Source organism: Numida meleagris, chromosome 7 (assembly GCF_002078875.1).
Source record: "Numida meleagris isolate 19003 breed g44 Domestic line chromosome 7, NumMel1.0, whole genome shotgun sequence".
In the NCBI taxonomy this organism is placed as follows: Eukaryota; Metazoa; Chordata; class Aves; order Galliformes; family Numididae; genus Numida; species Numida meleagris.
In genome coordinates, this window is record NC_034415.1 from 11434680 (window position 1) to 11454085 (window position 19406).

At 34.9% G+C, this 19406-nt stretch overlaps 2 long non-coding RNA genes across 4 annotated transcripts in view; one reads left to right on the forward strand and one right to left on the reverse strand.

Annotated features, from left to right (window-relative positions):
- LOC110402465 overlaps positions 1 to 19406 on the reverse strand; it is an 87787-nt gene that overhangs the window by 28376 nt on the left and 40005 nt on the right. For all 3 annotated transcript variants that reach the window (XR_002441103.1, XR_002441104.1, XR_002441102.1), the window contains 2 exons: positions 15584 to 15697; positions 5309 to 5354 (listed from right to left, as the gene is read on the reverse strand). This is a non-coding gene — a long non-coding RNA (uncharacterized LOC110402465). The remainder of the gene's footprint in view (positions 1 to 5308; positions 5355 to 15583; positions 15698 to 19406) is intronic.
- On the forward strand, positions 14195 to 17612 carry LOC110402469. Its single transcript, XR_002441110.1, has 3 exons — positions 14195 to 14328; positions 16039 to 16143; positions 16919 to 17612. It is a non-coding gene; the product is annotated as an uncharacterized LOC110402469 (long non-coding RNA).

Genomic DNA, 19406 nt, shown 5'->3' on the forward strand with positions numbered 1-19406 from the left:
AATAGCAAAACACTTTAATAACCAAGTATTGGAGAGGAGGGAATTTTTGCAAAGATATGCTTTTACATTATTTTTTCTATCCAGTTGCTGATTTCTGAACCAAAGCACTCTACCTGAACTTTGCAAAGCCAAGTGCACTGGTATGACTTAGTCCAATTTGGCTACTTTTACACCAAGCAGTAAGAGATCGAAGGCAGTATTTTTTGCCATTTTTCAGCTACTAATTTGCATTAGAATTATGTAACTCATCTTACAGCACTTACCTTAATAATAACATACTTCAAACAAATTAGATCTACCTTATCCTTCCTATAATAAGCTACAGATAACAGAAGTTTCTAGGTATACTACTAATAGATTTCTTTATATTTCTCCCATAGCGTTGTCTCATCTGTATTAGACTTTGCCTGTATTTTACCTCTGTTTGATTTTTTTTTTAATTGTGTTTACAAGTGTTCACATAGACAAACAACACAGAAGTGAGGAGTATGAGAGTATGCCAAACAAACTCACACCTCAAAAGATTGTAAGGCTTTTAATGACAACGATGATGACATATACTTAGTTTTTCTGAAGGGTTCAGATTTCTGCAGCATCTGGACTAACTCTGAGCATCGGTACTCATTTAGTCTCAAGCACACAGATCATGCTTTATGCTATCCATCATTCTGGCATGCTAGTACAGGGTGTGTTTTCTGTGCCTGAGCAAAGACAGATCAAAGGAAAAATACTAACTTCTAACTTGTTATTATGTGAAAAGTCCATTGAGATAAGTAAATTTTTTTCTCTTCATTTCCAGTTTTTCCTTGCAATAACTTTTCAAGAGTTGTAACGTTATCAAATGCATCAAGCCAAGTTCTGATACAGAATTAAACCAGGAATGCATTTTCCTCACTGCTTTTTGTATCAGCTCTTCTGCACCTCAGACAAATTAGATTCTTTGCAAAAATAAGTCACAAATCAATATTCCCGGGAAACAACCAAAATCCCCATCACTCACTTCCATCTCTCTCATTTTGCTTCACTGAGAAATAAAGCCACTGGATGTGTTAACACCTTTGATAGATGATTAGGTTAATTTTTTTGGTCATATCTTCTTTCTCAAGTATATAAGTTGCAAAAACCTTTTTCTGTAGACCTATATGCCACTGAGTTAGGTTCAACCATTCACCAAACACCCCAGCTGACTTCGATGCTGGAATAAAAAATAAACTGCTCCAGCTGGAAAACGAAAACTGTATGATTAAAGACACACTGAACACTGAGAAAGAGAAAAAAAATTCATGAAAGATGGGTAGAATTTCCTCTGAATGGATAATAAAACTGTATTATTTCTACATTGTAAATATAGAATAAAATTAAGCCTCTTCTATTTTCAGCAAACGACAGATATTTTTCTTACTTATCTTACTAATGACGTTAGATATTTTTGGAAATACTCCATACTCTAAAATACAAAAAATAAAATAAAGCATAGTTCTATAGGCAATATTTTCTTTATCAGTATTTCTAACTATTCATCTATTTCTAGTCACAATCAGTGATAATGAGAAGTAATATTTTATCACTGGTATGGTTAATGTATATTTTGGTTCTCAAACTATCATATATATAAATTTTCACCAACTCCTGAGTATGAAATGATAATGGTCTTAGTTTATCTTAGAAGTAAAACAAGAGTTAATTTAGCTACAAGAATAGCACGTCTGATTATGTAGCCTTGCAATAAAATTTCACTGCAAGTAAGATATTTCAAATAAAAACCAGCCAGTTGTACTTGCCTTTTTCCTTGGCCTAGAAGCAATACAGCTGCAGCTCATCCACTCAATCACTTCTGACTTCCACTGTTTTATTGTGGCTTTTTTATTGTTTTTTTTTGTTTGTTTGTTTTCCCAGAGGGATGTTTAAATAAGATATCTAAATGAATTTATGCCTAAAAAACCAAGTATGTGCATTAACAGAACTGACTTTGAGTCTTATACCTAAGAATAATTATAGAAATCATTTTATCTGTCATGTGAATGACCTAGAATAAAATTAACTGTCACAATGCATTGTGTCTTGTCACCACACACGTGCGCACATACATTTTGTACAGGGAATAAATATTTCAGTTGTTCACTTGCTCCCTATCAGGCACACAGTCTAAGGTGGCAGATTTCCTTAGGGAATGTGTTATTATTAGATTTCCTATTTGAGTCTTTTCCATGGAAAGCTTTTCCTGTATCACAGAGGAAGTTCTGTTCTTCCTGAAAGGAAGTCACATCAAATTTCTTTTCAGAAGTAGAACAGAGGAAGAAGAGAGGTGTGGTGAATGGTGTAAGATGCAATGTAATGCACGTTTTCAAAATCTTTCTTGCTTAATTTGTATCTCAGCATCCCTTGAGATTTGCATTGCTCTGTTTACCTCAGCCCTACTAACTCCCAGCACCAGGCTTCTGTGTCATAAGCAGGACTACAGCTCCATTTGGAACTAGCGTAGCACTCGTTCCCCAGAGTTCAACTGAAAGTACAAACATCAGATACTTTTTACACATTTGTGTGTGAGATGATAATTCCTCCAGACAGAACACAGAGCAGTTTCAGCAAAAAGCACAAATAATTAAATCTCTCTGACAATAGGAAGAATTGTCTTAATAGACCACTTGACTCAAGGAAAAATGAAAAGATCATTGCATTTCAGAAAACTCTATCCATTCCACAAATTCATTAAAAAGAAGACAAAACTGGTATTAGGGAGTGACAATTTTTCAGTTACGAAGCAATCAGGAACGTTATCAGTCTTGGGAAGACCTAGTGTGAGCTACTTCCGCTAAGGTACATTCTAAAAGCAAGAGGTGAAAAAAAAAATAATGAAAAGACAAGAAAACATGGAAACCATGGGCTCCCTGTGAAAGTCTGGGAGATTTTAACTTCAGCTGTTACAGACAAGATGGAAAGCATGCAAAATTCAGTCTTATTAAATTATTATTAATAGTTTAAAATTATCCTTTTTTTCAGTTGAATTCATTTATGTAATTACATACACACGTGTGTATACATATAAAATATATATTAGCTCTGACTCTGTAATTCGTAAAACTACCACATAAAATATTTTCATTATAAAGTGGCAGACTGGCTACTATCCAAGTACCTAGCTACAATGCAAGTAGCTACCACAGTTTTAGGTGAGCCACAAGAAGTCTGAACATAATTTTGGTTCCTCAGAAAAAAAAATACAGTTTTTCTCTTGATTTTAATGGAATTCAAACTTCAAAATGCACTAGAAACAGGAAAAATGATAAATTAACAAAAAAAAGTGTTGAAAATGAATCTTCCACCTACTGAAGCACAAAATGTACCACCTCCTACATAATATAGCAATCTACGATAAGTTAAGCTTATTTCCCAAGAACACCAACTTATCTAACCCATAACGTCTCTAAAACATGTCCCAGAACCTAAAGTTTTTTTCAAATTTTTGAAATTTCAGCCTTCCCTTAATAAAATTGAAATTCATAATGCTTACTTATTAACTTACACTAACAAGCATGTCTTGCTTTAAAGTTAGAGTCATTAAAATTATAATCTTCTGTTCTCTGGTAGTTGAACATCCCTACAGACACAAAAAGCTTTCATAAAGTCTGTAAATTCTTTTTATTTTATTTGAATTTATTTACCTTTTTTTTTAATATTTTGGGAAATACAAGACTGCAACACTGACAAAAACATTTAAGATTCACTTTACTTATGTTTTTTAAAATTTCTTTAAGAGAGAAAAGAATTTTGTGATAACCCAGTCTTCCCTCAAAAAAATAAATCTGTTCTGAAATAGGAAGAGGAAGTGACATGATAGAATTCTTACACTAAGTTACTATCATGTCCCTGGGTTAATGATATTAAAGAAGATTTAGAAAAGCACTTAAGTTAAATGCTCTCTTTGTTTATCTCTTGCTATTCCAGAGTGAAAGGAAGAACAAAAATAATCTGAGGATTTCTGCAGTTCCATCTCACAGCTCTGTATTAGTTATTCTCCTCTTTCCTGAGCAATATAGGAATCCACACGACACAAACAGCAAGGGCAAAAGCAACTGTTACTAAGCAAAGAAGGAACTTTTCAGAGTAGAATATTTGAGAATTTTAAGAACTGAGCAGTTTCCCTTCATGTGTCTCTCATTTCTTTTATAAGTAGATATAGTTCATTTTCCTACTGTGTGATGATGATTAACATGAGACATCAAAGTTACACTTTTACTCTAGTTGAATGATAACATTTCAGAACACAGATTACAAATTTTACTAGAAAGCAAAATTGTTCAGAATCACATCCAGAGTATCCTAGTTGCTACTAACTGATAAATTAACTTCTTTAGTATTACTCCAGGTGTGTACTGCCACCAGCTTAAGGGAATTCAGCATCTGGAAAATGGCTTAAGATAACCAGCTGCTGTTAACAACAGTAGCAGAATGATGCCATAGCAACCACTGCTACAAATCCCTGAAGGAAACGGCAGCTCTTGCCCTGTAGCTATATTCAATATATATTTAATACGGTTTTTCATAAAAATCTTTTATATCATTACCCACGTAAGTTCAGCACAATATACTGTAATCTCAGCATACCTAGAAAAATAAATTGTTTGTGCATTTCGCACATGAAAAAAATGTAGCTGCTCTTAGCAGTGACCTTTCACTTCTTTGGTGAGGTACTCTATTTGCTACTGCACACTTACTTACTGTACTTTATCATCTGTTACGTTCTTTAAGCATAAAGAGAACTTTTAAGTTCATTTAATGGTTCACACTGAATAGAGTGGAAACATTTTTAGCCTTTTAGCCTTTGCAATTTTTTCATGCTCTTCCAGTCATAGATGCTCTGTCTCTTTTTCAGCTTAGTGGGTTCTTTCATGTCACTGTATTGTATAGGGGAATATCAAGCAATAGTCAATAATTTCTTTGATACAGATTATTTTGACATAATCCAGTCATTTGCCTTTGTTTTATCAGGACCCAGAACAAGTCATTAGAATTGAAAGGTTACTAATGTAATGGCTGTTTATTTTCAATTAATACTGTAGAGCACAATGAAATGTAACATGCACCACCTTAACTTAGAGACTGAGATAGAGGGCTAAGGCTACAGCTGCAGTAAAAACATTATCCAATTTTTGGACAATGCTATAAGAATTTAATCCCAAATATATAGTTTTAAATATGCATGTTACCCTCCTTTTAAATAAACATCTTAGAGTATAAGCAGCATCATTAGAACACAGTGCATAATGGACCAAAATTAGCTGATTTATAAAGGCATTTGAGTACTTACAGTGTCAAGTGTGGTTTTGAATCTCCCACTGGCAGTCCAGGCATATCTGCAGAAACCAAGATCAGTCTCTAAATCCATGTTTTGGAAACCTTTCACTTCTCTCCTCAGGCAAATAGTTACAGTGACAGTTTGAGGAGTACTCACATGAATAAGACCTGTACCTTTCACAGAATCATAGAATGGCCTGGGTTGAAAAGGACCATAATGACCATCTAGTTTCCACCCCCCTGCTGTGTGCAGGGTCGCCAGCCACTAGACCAGGTTGCCCAGAGTACCTTTGACCATATTATACAAGTAGCTGAACACAGTTACAAATTCTGTAAATAAAACTCTTGAAAAGTTCAATGGTAAATTGGAAAGATTATGAAATCCCAGTGTTAGGTATATTCAAGCTATAGAGGAAGATTTAAGGAAGCAGTATTTGAATTTCAAAACAAGCCACTAGATTATACACTGGGTAATACTAAGAGACCATCTACATCCAACTCTAAAATTAATACAATGACAATACATTGCTCAGCCTCACGTCACCTTGAAATCTGGGAGCTGGTTCTCTGAAAGCCAACAAGTTGAACTTCTTTATCTTCTGTTACATCCTGACTTTGGAACTTAACTTTGCCACTCTTCGGCTTGGTCTGAAAGTTCCTTCAGTTCTTGACCTTCTTTATTTTTTATTTTAAATCATAATTAATTCTTATAGGAGGCAGCTATCTTAGGCTTCCTTAGGACACAGTTCACTTCTCAAACAACTAATAAAAATAATAAAATTTTGTTCCTCTTTATATACTGAAGAGTTCCTAGTTCCACAAACTGGTCCCAGTCTGAGTGTGACATCTCTCTAATCCCATGAACTTTGTTTTATGAAGTCGTATCAGTTACACTGGTGTAGCAGGATTCCTCAAGGGGTCACTTCAATGTAAAACATTACTAGAAGTTCCGTAATTGACTTTTGCACAAAGGTGTCACCAAACAACAGGGATGGCACAGCTAGAGGAGTTCTTCAATGTCGTAAGCACATGAAGCTTTTATTAGAACCCTTAGCCCAATTTAAGAGATAGTTTGCAAAGTGAGAATATGCCCCACACAAACCACAGGTCTTCTTTTCTTAAGTAGTATTTTTAACTGAAGGGATTTGCAGTTTATTTGTCTTCATTTATATGTAGCACAGAATACTCAGCCTTAATCTCCTCAAGCATGGCACTGGTTCACCTCTCACAGGCCAGTTGCATAGATTCTAAGTACAGTCTGAGAGAGATAGGAAAGCATGAGACCAGAAGTCTTTCTCTTCATAACTACAGAAGGAAAGGGGACAAGCAACTTATGCTAGACACCAAACTTCTTATTGCTTAGCTGTTCACTAACTATTCTGAATTGTTCATTACTGTACAGCTGATACACAGCTCTCAGTAATTGCTTAGCTTTCAGCATACTGCCTGAGGCCTCTTCCTGGTTTCCCTAAATCTCTTCTGTGTGCTCAAAAGAACTGAAGTGCAGAAACTCATGTCTTTATTTCACATTCTTCCATTTACCGCTTGTGAAACTAAAGTCAGAGCTTATTTTCTCCTTCTAAAATACATGTAATACCAAATGCTTTAAAGGAACGTAAGGTGGTTTAATTGCAACATGCTATAAAATCTCTGAAAGATGCTACAGCAAAAGGAAAGAATTATTATTGTGTTACCTGTGTACAATAATATATTTCAAAAAACTATCACAAAGATGCAGGTTTATATTTCACAGGAGAATGGTTACAAATTCCTAAAGCACAGTAATCGATTCAAAAATCAAGCTACAAGCAAAGCTGAGATATTTATAATAAACAACTACCTTCTTTTTCACTCTTCAGGTAGAGACCACATGAGACAAGTATTTAAACAGAAATCATCTACAGAGAAATTCTCTTTCAGTCAGGCAATCCAACTCCAAATGGTACCATAAGCCCCGATTTATTTATTTATAAGCACTGCATTTATTAGCTTTGTTTTTTATAGAAAGTAGATGTTTTCTGAGAGAAAATTTTCACATCATGCCTACTTCCATCTGAAAACTAACATGATCTAATTTCAGGGAAGAATTGGTCAACTTCAGAATTTAGTATTCATCACTGAAGCTATAAAGCGGATACCTACAGAAAGATTGAATTGTTTCTTCCAATCTGCCCAGAACTGCATGGAAAAGTAAGGTTCTTTTAGAGAACTACCATCAGCACCCATTTGGTAGAGCAGCAATTTTACCCTCAAATCTCCTTTTTAATCTTCTTTTGGTTAAGAACACTAAGTCTGTAACTTCTTTAATAAAATTTTTACATCATGTATTCTTTTTTGATCTAAACATTCTCAATTATGTTTTATTCAATCAAGAATTCTATATAGCTCTAATGACAAGAAGCATTGTGGCAGCCTCTCATCTCCATAAAAATAAATAAATACATCAGCTTTTCAGACTTTAAAGATTTGCTGAATGCAATTTCTTTTGAAAAACACTGTGTGCTTTTAAAATCAGACACTGAAGCTTATTGATTGAATTGGATAGTCCTGTTTATAAAAAAAACTAACTTACAATTTATTTTTTTAAATCAAAGTTATTATCTAAATTATTTTTCTAAAATATTGTTTTTACTTTTTACATAGGAAATATTTCAAAGAACTAATTGAAGAATTCAGGAACATTTTCTGTTTTCAGAGTCATTAATTACCATTTGCTTTATGTACTGGCCTTGTAGCATCACATGTCTTGGCAAGAATATTTATTCAGTTTCCATTAAAATCATGAGAAAGACTCATTGATTTCAGTGGGAAGTGGATTAAGCTCTAATAAAAGTTGACCAGATGTAGATTTTTTTTTTTAATTCAGATATGAAGGAATACATGGTTCTTTTCACCCTATGCAAATAACAAAATCTCTGCCATATCACCGTTGCTGTGACCCAAGAAAATTACATTCTGCCCTGAATATTTTGAGTATTCTTTCTCAGTAATAGAATACTTAAAGATTTCATTTTTCTGTTTAGTCTGATCTCTTCTGTTTTGCTTAAATTAAATAAGAAATGTCTTCTTAAAGTAGTGATGCGATTCATCTGTAAGAAAAAAAATCGGAACCCATTAACTGCAATTTTTTTTGTCTACTTTTTGTGGGTCTTTTTTGTTTTTGTGCTTGTTTTTTAAGAAGAAAAATGAATTGCATTTTCACAAAAAGAAAAGCAAATTTAAGAAGTATCTGGCCGTAAAACCAAAGAATATTTTTGTTTCTGCATGCCTGTCCTGTTCACATTACATCTTGTACTAAGAATGACCTGTGAATAAGAAACAGTCTGCTATTGTTCTTATACACGTATGACATACCTGCAGCAACAAAAGCAGTTGTGAAGGGCATATGTTGAGTACAGTCGTGAAGTACATACTTTCATCAGTACAACCAAATTATTTTTCCTAAGAACTCGCAGAAGTGATAAGTGCAGAAGTGATAGCAGAAAGAAAGGAAAACGCAATATTTTTTAATAGCCACTGTAACTAAGCTTATGACCATCCTATATGTTACTATTATACAAAGAAAAACCACAGATCAGAAAATGATGCAGAAAATACTTTTCCAAAGACAAACAGAATACTGATCATTTCATGGCAAGATAATAAGTGTCCTAAGGTTTTTAAATATATTAGTATGTAGTGTGGAAAAGATGGAGGAGTATCCATAAATAAGTTGGCATTAAAGTGACAATAGAAAATGTAAAGCAAAATAATTCATACAAGTAATCTGAAATATTGTATTTGTCTTTAAATTATAACCTTTTTAAACTGTATTGATGTGCAAAATGGAAAAAATTAACTCAAGTATATGACAAAATTAGACATGGCTTGGGATAATTCCAACATAATTATTGTTTAATGACACTTCATCCAATGTCTAGCAGGGAAATGAGTCACTGTATATGGAACTGTTTAAAAAAATACAGCATCCTAGAGTAAACCAGATTGCAAGTCATTCCTGTAGTAATGCAGAATGCAAGTCATTTCTGCAGTGAACTTCATAGGGCATTCACTAAAGTGAACTTACCAGTGGAGTTCACAGTCTACTGTGACCTTACTGGCTGAAATATTTTAGTTTCTAAGGACAGTTTATAAAGAATTTTTTAAAAGACTAAAACCTCTACCTGTAGTGTTCGTTTATAGAACAGGCCTCATTTTCTACAGCAACCCAAACTCACAGAAATAATTGCCAAAATACTAGCAAATGAATAGGACAAGCACTGAAAGACTCTCTTAGATGCCAACGATCAGTATGTGTTTAGTGAAATTTGCGTGTAGAAAACTTGTCTTCAAAAACTGCTACATTATGCAGATCAAATTAAACAGTTTGTTGTCTAATCTGAAAATCTAACGCTTAAATCACCTATGAACAATTATCCTGAATAATCTCAAGGGAATGGTAATTATGGATACAAAGTCTTTCATCTCAATTAGACTGAATATAAAAGCAGCAAGTAGTGAATAACTTTCCACAAACAAAAATCTGCAATCATTAAAGAGAAAAGACAAAATTAAAAAATAGAGATGTATCTAATCAAGATTCAGCAGCACTCAAAGTTTGGATGTGTAACTCACAATGAGTCCACAGGGCAAACACAGTGATGAGTTCAAAACGAATCTGAATGTTTCCATAAATCATAACCTAGTCTAGATTTTGCTGAAGAAAATTGAAGTTATTAAGAAAATAGCACCTACTCTGAGAAGGAAAACAAGCTGTCATTTGTCTTCAGGGCTGCACAGGTATGCAGCTACCTCCTCAGTACATGGCCTTCATTCCTATTTATAAATCCACTCCCAATTTTTATCATGTAACAACCCACCATCCATAAATAGGAAAGCTGAATCACCTTCATTATACAGATGATGAAACTAATCACTTCCAAGGATAATCTCATATGCACTACATACTGACACTAAAATTAAAATCATAGAATTATTCTCCTTCAATGGCATATACATTGAATCTCCTCAAAAAAATAGTTAAGTATAAGCAGTGCCTAAAATATTTAGAAAGAGATCAGCAAACAGAGGTCCTCTAACTGCAAACACATTTCATAGGGGCTCAGTAACTTCTTGAAAGGAAGAGTTAATGTTGCCTTGATAAAAATACTTAACATGAGATACTTTTCCTATTATTACAGTAAAAATTCAAGAGTCTTCATCTGCAGATGTTGCGAAGATTTATTTGTATTAACTTGCTCCCAGTGAAACAGAAAAATTTCAAATCAATAATAAACAAGAGCTGATAATGGATGAGTGGCATGTTAATTAAGCACAGCATGAAGGTGCTGTTAGATGTGGTCACAAGGACAAAAAAAAAAATCAACGTTGTTTCCCTCCATTTCCACTTTTCTGATTGAAAATAACTCCCTCATTTGCAAACTCACCTTCCTGCTTTATGACATTCTTGTTTTTCTCCAGCAACTTATTGTGCATAAGACAAAAATCAGTAGAAGACAAAAGGCATTTGTCATTCAGCAACCTCTACAGAAGCCTCTGCAATATTGGTTTCCCCTAACTGTTACTACTGAAGTTCATATATGAACAAGTTGTCTGTGAAATACAAAAACAGATACCTGCTCCAGAATTTTATTTTCCTCCTTTCTGCTACTGCCTCTTGCATGCAGTCTGCTTTGACAGAAAATAATGACTAATAATAAAACAATGAAGCCTCAAAGACAGATTTTTTTTTCAAAAGAAATAGGAATCTTTACAATCTTTCTGAACTGGGACGTCCAAGTGGAAAAAACATATTCCATCACTGTACTCATTGTACCCTACTAGCAAAGCTACTTTTCAAGAAGCCACACTTTACATATTTCCCATGAGGAAAGTATTTTAAATCATTACTAGGTGGTAGTGATTCTGTTTATTTGCGTTAATTATTTTTATTTTTAACATCTCAATACCCTACTTTTGTATTTGAAGGACTTACCCTACAAGCTGTGTGTTTGCATTCTCCTTTCATTTTTCTTAATAAATGTTGAGAGAGTTTTCAGAGAAATCGGTCTCTTTTCCAGTTAATCAGTAAAGTTAGGACTGATTTTGCACTACAGAGTGTATATGTATCTCCTGCTGATGTAAGCAGGAGATCTGTTCATGCAAGGGTTTCTATTGTACGCTCTGCAAAACAAAAAGAATACTTCTTTGCATGCCCGAAACCATCCTCTTCCACCAACTTTGATATACACCCTTTCGAAGTTCAAAGCTTTATTATGGAAACAGATTGAAGAGATGCATATTGTGTACACATCACAGAAAGAGTCCCTTTTGGATTTTTTTTTAAATAATACATATTGGAACAGGTGGATATTTAATATGAAATGCTGCACTGACATGTCCTAAAAATACCTGTCGTGCATATCAATATAGTACTTGCTAAAATTGATTTTTTTTCACTGAATGATAAAGAAGTCAGTAAAGCACTCATAAAATTGCTGAATATAAATTGCTGCTGCCTAAGGCTACAGCAGCTTAAATATCTTCCTTTTCTCTCTTTCTTTCTTTTTTAATCCCTCTTTTGAGCATGTATATTTCACAGGATGCAGCTTGAAATGTCCTTTTCTTCCACGGCTTTGTCAGTGGCATTAATGATGGAAAAGATGCAGTCTCTGTTGTAAAGTTAATCCCTGTTTACCTAACTTAAGCTGATGAGAGGAGTCTTAATCACAGAAGTACTTCAGTAAAGGAAGACAGCGAATAAGGCCCTCAAATTGAGCATTTATTAACTTAATATTCATTAAAATTTGGCATCTGTATTTTTTATCACCTGTGCTGGTTTTGCCCTTTACAGTCTATGAGCATATATGTTAGTTACATACTAGTGGTCTGATAATGCAAAATTCAGAGGAAAAGAAAAAAAAGTCACATAAAGCTCTGCAATTGACTGAATATTGAAAACAGTTTCCCTGTATTTGAAAGGAGTCAAAAACATGATACCAATATGCTTGAGGAAACATAGGCCTCCTCTCTTCAGTGATCTCTCAACATCTGTGATTGACCTACAAAAACAGGCAAGAAAAGAGAACACTGGAAATACTGACGACTATTTTTTTTTCTTTCTTTTCTTTTTTTTTTAATGTATGGACAATTAATTGTAAAGGAAATTGGAAATTTTTCTATTCTTGAGATAAGCATACCACTGAGAAGTGAGTATCTTTCTGAAACGCTGAATCCTTTTAGGTTATAAATCTAGAGTAAATTGCTAAAATGCAAGACTTGGCAGTATTCACTGTGTATCACAAAACCCAACCCCAAAATTAAGGCAAAACAAAATGTCTCATAAAAGAAAGCAATAACGGTGACTGAACTGTGTAACAGGAACGTCCTTTGTCTGTCATCTCTTGCTAATGAAGTGAGGAAAAGAACAGAAAACTTACTGCCATCATCCACTCTATGGGAGATCAAATCAGTGGTACTTAGAGCAGTCTGAACAAAGTGCTACTTGAATACAGGCTACGGAAGTCCACACAATTATTTAATTTTACATTAAGAAGTCACATCAAATAACAAATTTGCAGATTGATGCTTCAGTCTGCATGTGATTATGGACCAGTGCATTAATTTTGTTTTTCCTGAATATGTTTCACACTGATGGCACTGCCAACATAACTGTTTGCATATACCTATTTGGCAGTGTCCTCATTTATGATAAAGATGGAGTCTTATCTATGAATCTGAGAACACTCACCTCTCTACATAAAAGAAATAAGTACATGCCAAGATACAAAAGATATATTACAACTGGAACAATGCAGTGTTCCCAAAACATTGATAGAAGGAAGAAAGAAAAAAAAAAAGGTAAAGACAAAAATTCAATAATCACTGCAGACTTATGCCATTGAAAAGTAGTAATATGTCATTGGCAAGGAAGTCCAAGAGTATGTGTGTGCCTACATGTATATGCAAATCCCTATCAATATGTAGTGCTGCACTTGGGCTGGGGCCATAAGCCCAAGTTTGAACTCACACCACTTTCTATCACTTTCCCCAGACACAATCAAACCCCCTTCTATAACGCTGTAAAATAATTGATTCTCCAGTGGCAACATTATGAAGTAAGATCCCACTTACGGCCTTCAGAAAATAGAGTATTTATAATCTAAATATAGACAGAGTGTCAGGTAGCATAAACGGAGATGCTTGAGTCATTTTAGAAGCAAATCTTTTTTTGAATTGTCATAAAATTTCAAACTAAAGCAAGATGTTTGAAGTGACAGATAGTTATGCTTACAGTACCAATACATTATCTGTCATTCTGAATACTTTATTCTGACAAATTGTAGGGAGAAAAAATATTAATACTTCCTTTCACCAGAATAAAATTGCATAAAAGTAACTCAATGTTACCTGGCTTCTTTCTATTAATGTGGTTTACTTTACCCTTCCACAGCCTCAGAAGAAATGAACTTTCAGTGAAGATTAATACTACATTCCCTTCACTGTATAATAATCTAGAAGACACTCCTTTGAGTTCCAGGAATTCCCACTGGCAATTTACGTTAAATCCACGCTCTGTCTCTCTAGCTATCTTGACATGTGGGTTTTAGCACTGCTGCAAATTCAGCCATGGCTAACAGCAAGAGTTCTTTGCCAGGATACTGATTTGCAGCCACTTACATTTCACATATGTATATAGGAAGAAAGTACAGACCAGTACAAAGCTAAAACAGCTGCTTCCCATGCCACTGTAATGGTTTCTATGGAACATTAGAGAAGTTACTAAGTTTTACTATGAAATAGGAAGGTTTTTAGGATTATAAGACCTTCTTATTTTGAGATATTAATGATATTATTTAATGTAATGTATTCTTCTATTCATCGGTAAAGACTTGTCTTTAAGTGCACTACTATTCTTACACTCTTACAACGTTGTCCTTTTTTTTTTCCTTCTGAAGTGTCCTTGAAATTCTCAAGTGAGAATTTATGGGATAATAGAAACATTGACAATATATTTCCAGTGCCTCCCAACCATCCTTATGCCTCCTAGCACAGGTAAGTAAGAAAACATGGAGAAAGCTGCATGTTATATGGTATCATAATTATTCAGATTTAAGTAAATATAGTCTGTGCATAGACTTAACAGGTCCTCTATCACTGCATATTGTAGTTCAATGCTTATCAGAATTAACTTTTTCCTTTCAATCCCTATAGAACCCTGGTTTAGGAAAGGGCAGTATGTACAAGATGCTAACTCAGAAAACTGCACAAAAACTTTCCTTCTTGGATGCATCCCAAAAAGATATTGTGCTAATTATATACACAGATTGAAATTTTGTGTGTAAACTTCTGTGCAGGGGTTAAGAGATGATTCAATAAAAGGAGCATGCTCCTTAAGACCATGTAGAAATAGTTAAAATTCTTGGAAAACAGGATCTTATTCCGAAGTCCTTCACACAGCAAAATGCCTAGAATGGAATCTTTCTCACTTGAGTTGAAGGAACACCAATGGTATTAAAACCCAAAGCTCTGTGTATTCCCAGTTTAACAGTTAAAGTAGCAAAACTGGTAGTTATGAAACTGGCCAAAGAGTTTTCCCTTATTTTTGCCAGTTCATACAAGTTAGTATGTCTGTGGTGCAAATCCAAAATCCGGATTCTCGGGAAGGTATCAGTTTGCAACCTAGAGCAAATATTTTAATTGCACTAGACTCTTCCTGCAACATTTGCAGTATCAGTCAATCCACTATTATTATGCAATGACTAAGTTCTGATGAGCCTTATTCTTCAAGAGACTATAATCAGTCTATTTTGAAGACCTCTTCAAGTGCTTTACTTTTTTGCATACAGAAGATACCTGAGACAATTCTCCTTTGCCAGCCAATTTCAAAAAGCCAAAACATAAATACTTTGGAAACCAGCTAGATGTTACAGAAGTGTTGCAAAATATAACAAGAGCTATAATACTCTCAGTCTTATTTCGGCATCATCAGTACATGGTCATATTCACACATCTCACTAAAGTAATCCAAATACAGCAGCTCTGAAGCAGTCTGATTCTACAGAGCACTCAACCCAACCACCACTGAACTCAACAGAAGTTTCCCACTGATCTCAGTCCTCACCCTGTGTATGACTACTAGATGCTGAGCTGTACCAGCTCCTGCTGATTTTGATCAATGAAAAATGGAGAGAGACAGCTGTTCAAAGGAGCTGGTTCAAAGCAGTTCAAATCAGACACCACAAGGAAGAGGCAGATCTCTCCAGTTAAACACACAAACTAAGAATTGTGCAGAGTCCTTTTTACTCACGTTTTTTGAACAGTATTTTCAGATTCAAATCTCAGTTTAAGTTCCCCAGGAATGAGAGCTCAGTAAGTTCCCAGATCTTCTAGTGTTTCCAAATAACCTACGATCCAGATCAACCTGCATAAGTGGACAGTAGAGACCATATATGAGAGAAATTGCATTTATAGTTCATTTGTAGCACAGAAAGGTTTAAAATTGTTTCTATGGCATGAGTTACATAGTGGTTCTTCACAATTATAAAACTTCACGTGTATTTTTTGCTCTATTGTGCTGCATTACTGTTATAACATCATTGTGCAGTCAAGCAGAATGCTATGTAAACCTCTAAAAATGCATTCCTGTATGTTGATACACAAATTTTAATGCAGTTAGTTTCATCTTCAGTCATAAATACAACAAACTATATATATAGTAACTGTTTAAAATACTTATTATTTTTCTGGGAAAATTACTCTCAGATGTTCTTCAAAACTGACAAGTGACTGACAAGAACAGCAAGACAACTTGACATCCCTGCCTTATCATTCGAACAGAACTGGTAACTAAAAAGTTTTCCAGTCCTGGTAAGTAGACCCAAGTAGACCCTACATCAGTTCAATTTACTCATTCCACTGTTTGCAGCTTGTACAGATTCTATAAAAGAAGAGATTGCCTTATGCTTTCCTGGTACCCAATTAACGTTTTTTATTATTAATGTCTCTTCTCCTTCTGCATGCTCCAGATGCAGACTCTACTCCTTTATTAAATAAAATTAAAATTGGCCTTCCAGTACCCGACGGGAGCCTACAGGAAAGCTGAGGAGGGACTTTTTATAGGGACTTTTATAGGGGCATGTAGTGACGGGACAAGGGGAAATGGCTTTAAACTGGAAGAGGGTCGATTTAGACTAGGTATTAGGAAGAAATTCTTTACTAAGAGGGTGGTGAGACACTGGAACAGGTTGCCCAGTGAGGTTGTGAATGCCCCTCCCTGGGAGTATTCAAAGTCAGGCTGGATGGGGCTTTGAGCAAGCTGGTCTAGAGGGAGGTGTCCCTGCCTATAGCAGGGGGGTTGGAACTCTATGATCTTAAAGGCCCCTTTCCCACCCAAACCATTCCACGATTCTACAATTCTATGATTTCTAATAGATCAAAAGGAATTTTTTCTAGGAACTTAGTTAAAAGGAAAAAAAAAAATCTGAAAGAATCTGAAAGTCTTGTTTACTTTTATTATTTGGGAGTGAAAGGAAGACTTGAGGTATTTACCTCAAAAGTATTTCTGTAAAGCTTTAATATAGCTAGTAGCAATTTATATATTTTGTTAAATATTTTGTTCCTCTATTAGATACCTGATTTACAGGTATAGGTCGAGTCAAAGCTCCTTTCCTGAAAATTTCCCAAGGAACACAGGAAACATGCAAACACAGGAAAGAGAATGAGGCTGATCAAAGCAATGTGACTGAGAGCTGGCACTTACTATGCATGCTAGAAGCAGTACCATTTTTTCTTACTGGAACTAAATACAGTGAAGGTTTTACTTATCACAGCCCTCCTCTTCAATTATATGTTTCTACCATACTACTTACACAGTGAAACTCTTCCTGTTACATACCAGAAAAGCCCTGAGGAGCCCTGTGTAGGTAAAACAGTTGCATACCACCATTTTAAATCAGTCTGACAAATAGGAAAACAGACCTTTAGGAGGATAATGCCCTATCAGCCATATCCTTGTCATAATCATGCCCTCCATCCTGAAAGGACCTACTTCTTCCAAGCCATGCCAGTTTCAAGCTGCCTGTTTGATGGATGCACTCAACTAGAAATAAAGTAATTTGACTGTTCTTGGATCCTTAAGATGTCTCTGAAGATGACTCTAGATTAAATGTCAAATGAGAAGTATGACGTATTTTAGTTCACTTTTGCATTTTTAGTCAATATAAATGTCACACAAAATAGCATTATGGAGCAAGCAGCTTTTTTATTCCTGCTTCTCAACTTATACTCTGTACCCAAAACACAACAGAGAACTTCACACTATATCCCTTGAAATCTTTCCTATAAATTGTTTAACCTTCAGAAAGGATGGACTTGAACTTAAACACTTGATGTCACAATATCAGTTAACACTTGATGTGAAGTATCATAGCTTTTACTTAAAACGTTCTCCCTTCATTTATTCAGAAGATGAATACTGCTAGTACTTCCACAAAGTATACAGAAAAAAAACATGGCCAATTCACAGATGTCTCTGACTCTTCCTGTATATTTGTATGTGATCCATATATACAAAGTACTTACCTAATGAACATGCATGGTCTAAATCCTGTACGTACGTGCACTAGCTTTATTAACAGTGATGTCATTGTACATGAGACGTTATTACAGTTTTTGATCTTTTGAGTAATAATTTTTGAATTAGACCTCAGTTCAGAAATTCAGAGAGATACTGAATGATAAAGATATTTCTTCATGTGCTAAAGACTGATTTTCAATTAACTGTTTTTCAAGTTACTAGACAAGACTGCATTCCTTTAAATTAGATAACCAAACTGTTACTTGTATCTTCACCTGTCATATGACACTGATTTGGCTTTCTATAACCACAAACTGTTCACTGGTTATTTATCTTACACCAGTGGTAGCAAACCAAAACAAATAGGAATACATATTTTCCAAATGACAGCTACATCTATTAAGTATTTTAAAGCTACATATTTGGTTTTAAATCATTACGGGATGTCTTGAGATTCCTATTTGCATCATATTTCACAAATCACATTTACTGTGCAAGACTTGTACAAAAGCACTGGCATAAAAAACATACTACCTCTTCCTTCTATTATTTATAAACAAAGCTTGGCCACTGTAAATCTACTTAAAGATCCAGGTTCTGCAGATTCTAAAACAGTACCCTCATACTCTCCCCCCCATGAACTTTTTGCATGTTTATTTCATTTTTATCTTTAAGCAGGAAGGTCTGGTTTAAGCAGTCTGCAATTCTCTAACTTTACTCCTTTGAGAGTCACAGGCAGCAACTTATTTAACACATCCATTATGACTTCTCTAACCTGGCGGGAGAAATCATCACTCTCCCGTTTTTCATACACACGTGGCCAGACAGTCTTTGAATCAGGAGGAAAGGACTGGAAATGTTCTGTTTCTTCACCATATTTCTCATTCTTCTCCAATTTTCAAATTCTTTTTATCCTGTCCTGATTTTTTTTTTTTAATCAGAGAACAAGATTTCTTGTGAAACAAATACCTATACCAGTTGATTTGTTTCAGCAATAGCACTGCTGTGATCCTCCAACCTCTGCCATTTCTCAGAAATCTCATTCTATCCTATGGTCAAAACATAACTACTTCCTTGTCTTTCTTGAGTAACTTGCAGATCAGAAACAATATTTTGCTAAGTAATGACTTAAGCGCCTAGACAACTGCAGTGCTCAGCTAATCCTAATTGCATTTGCAACCAACTAAGAGTGTGCCTCATGGCAGTTCCTTCAGATCAGCTGGCAGTCCTAGCCTATCACTCCAAAGCAACACAGTTGTGTCACTGTGCTCTAATTACTGATCCTTTCTGTTCAGATAACCACATGACTTTATGACTTGTTACTCTATGGAGTGCAGCCAGATCTTCAATACCATATCATCTACCTCATTTAAAACCAATTTACAGCATTTCAAAATAAATATTCTGTTAATTCCTCCCACGGCTACTGAAAGTGCAAAAAGAGCATTATCTGGCCCCAGAAGATACATTCATAGCACACGTATTTACTGATGAGGTTACCACACGGATCTCCATGGAAGCTGCCTGGACTAAGGCCTTAAAGCCTTAGATCAGG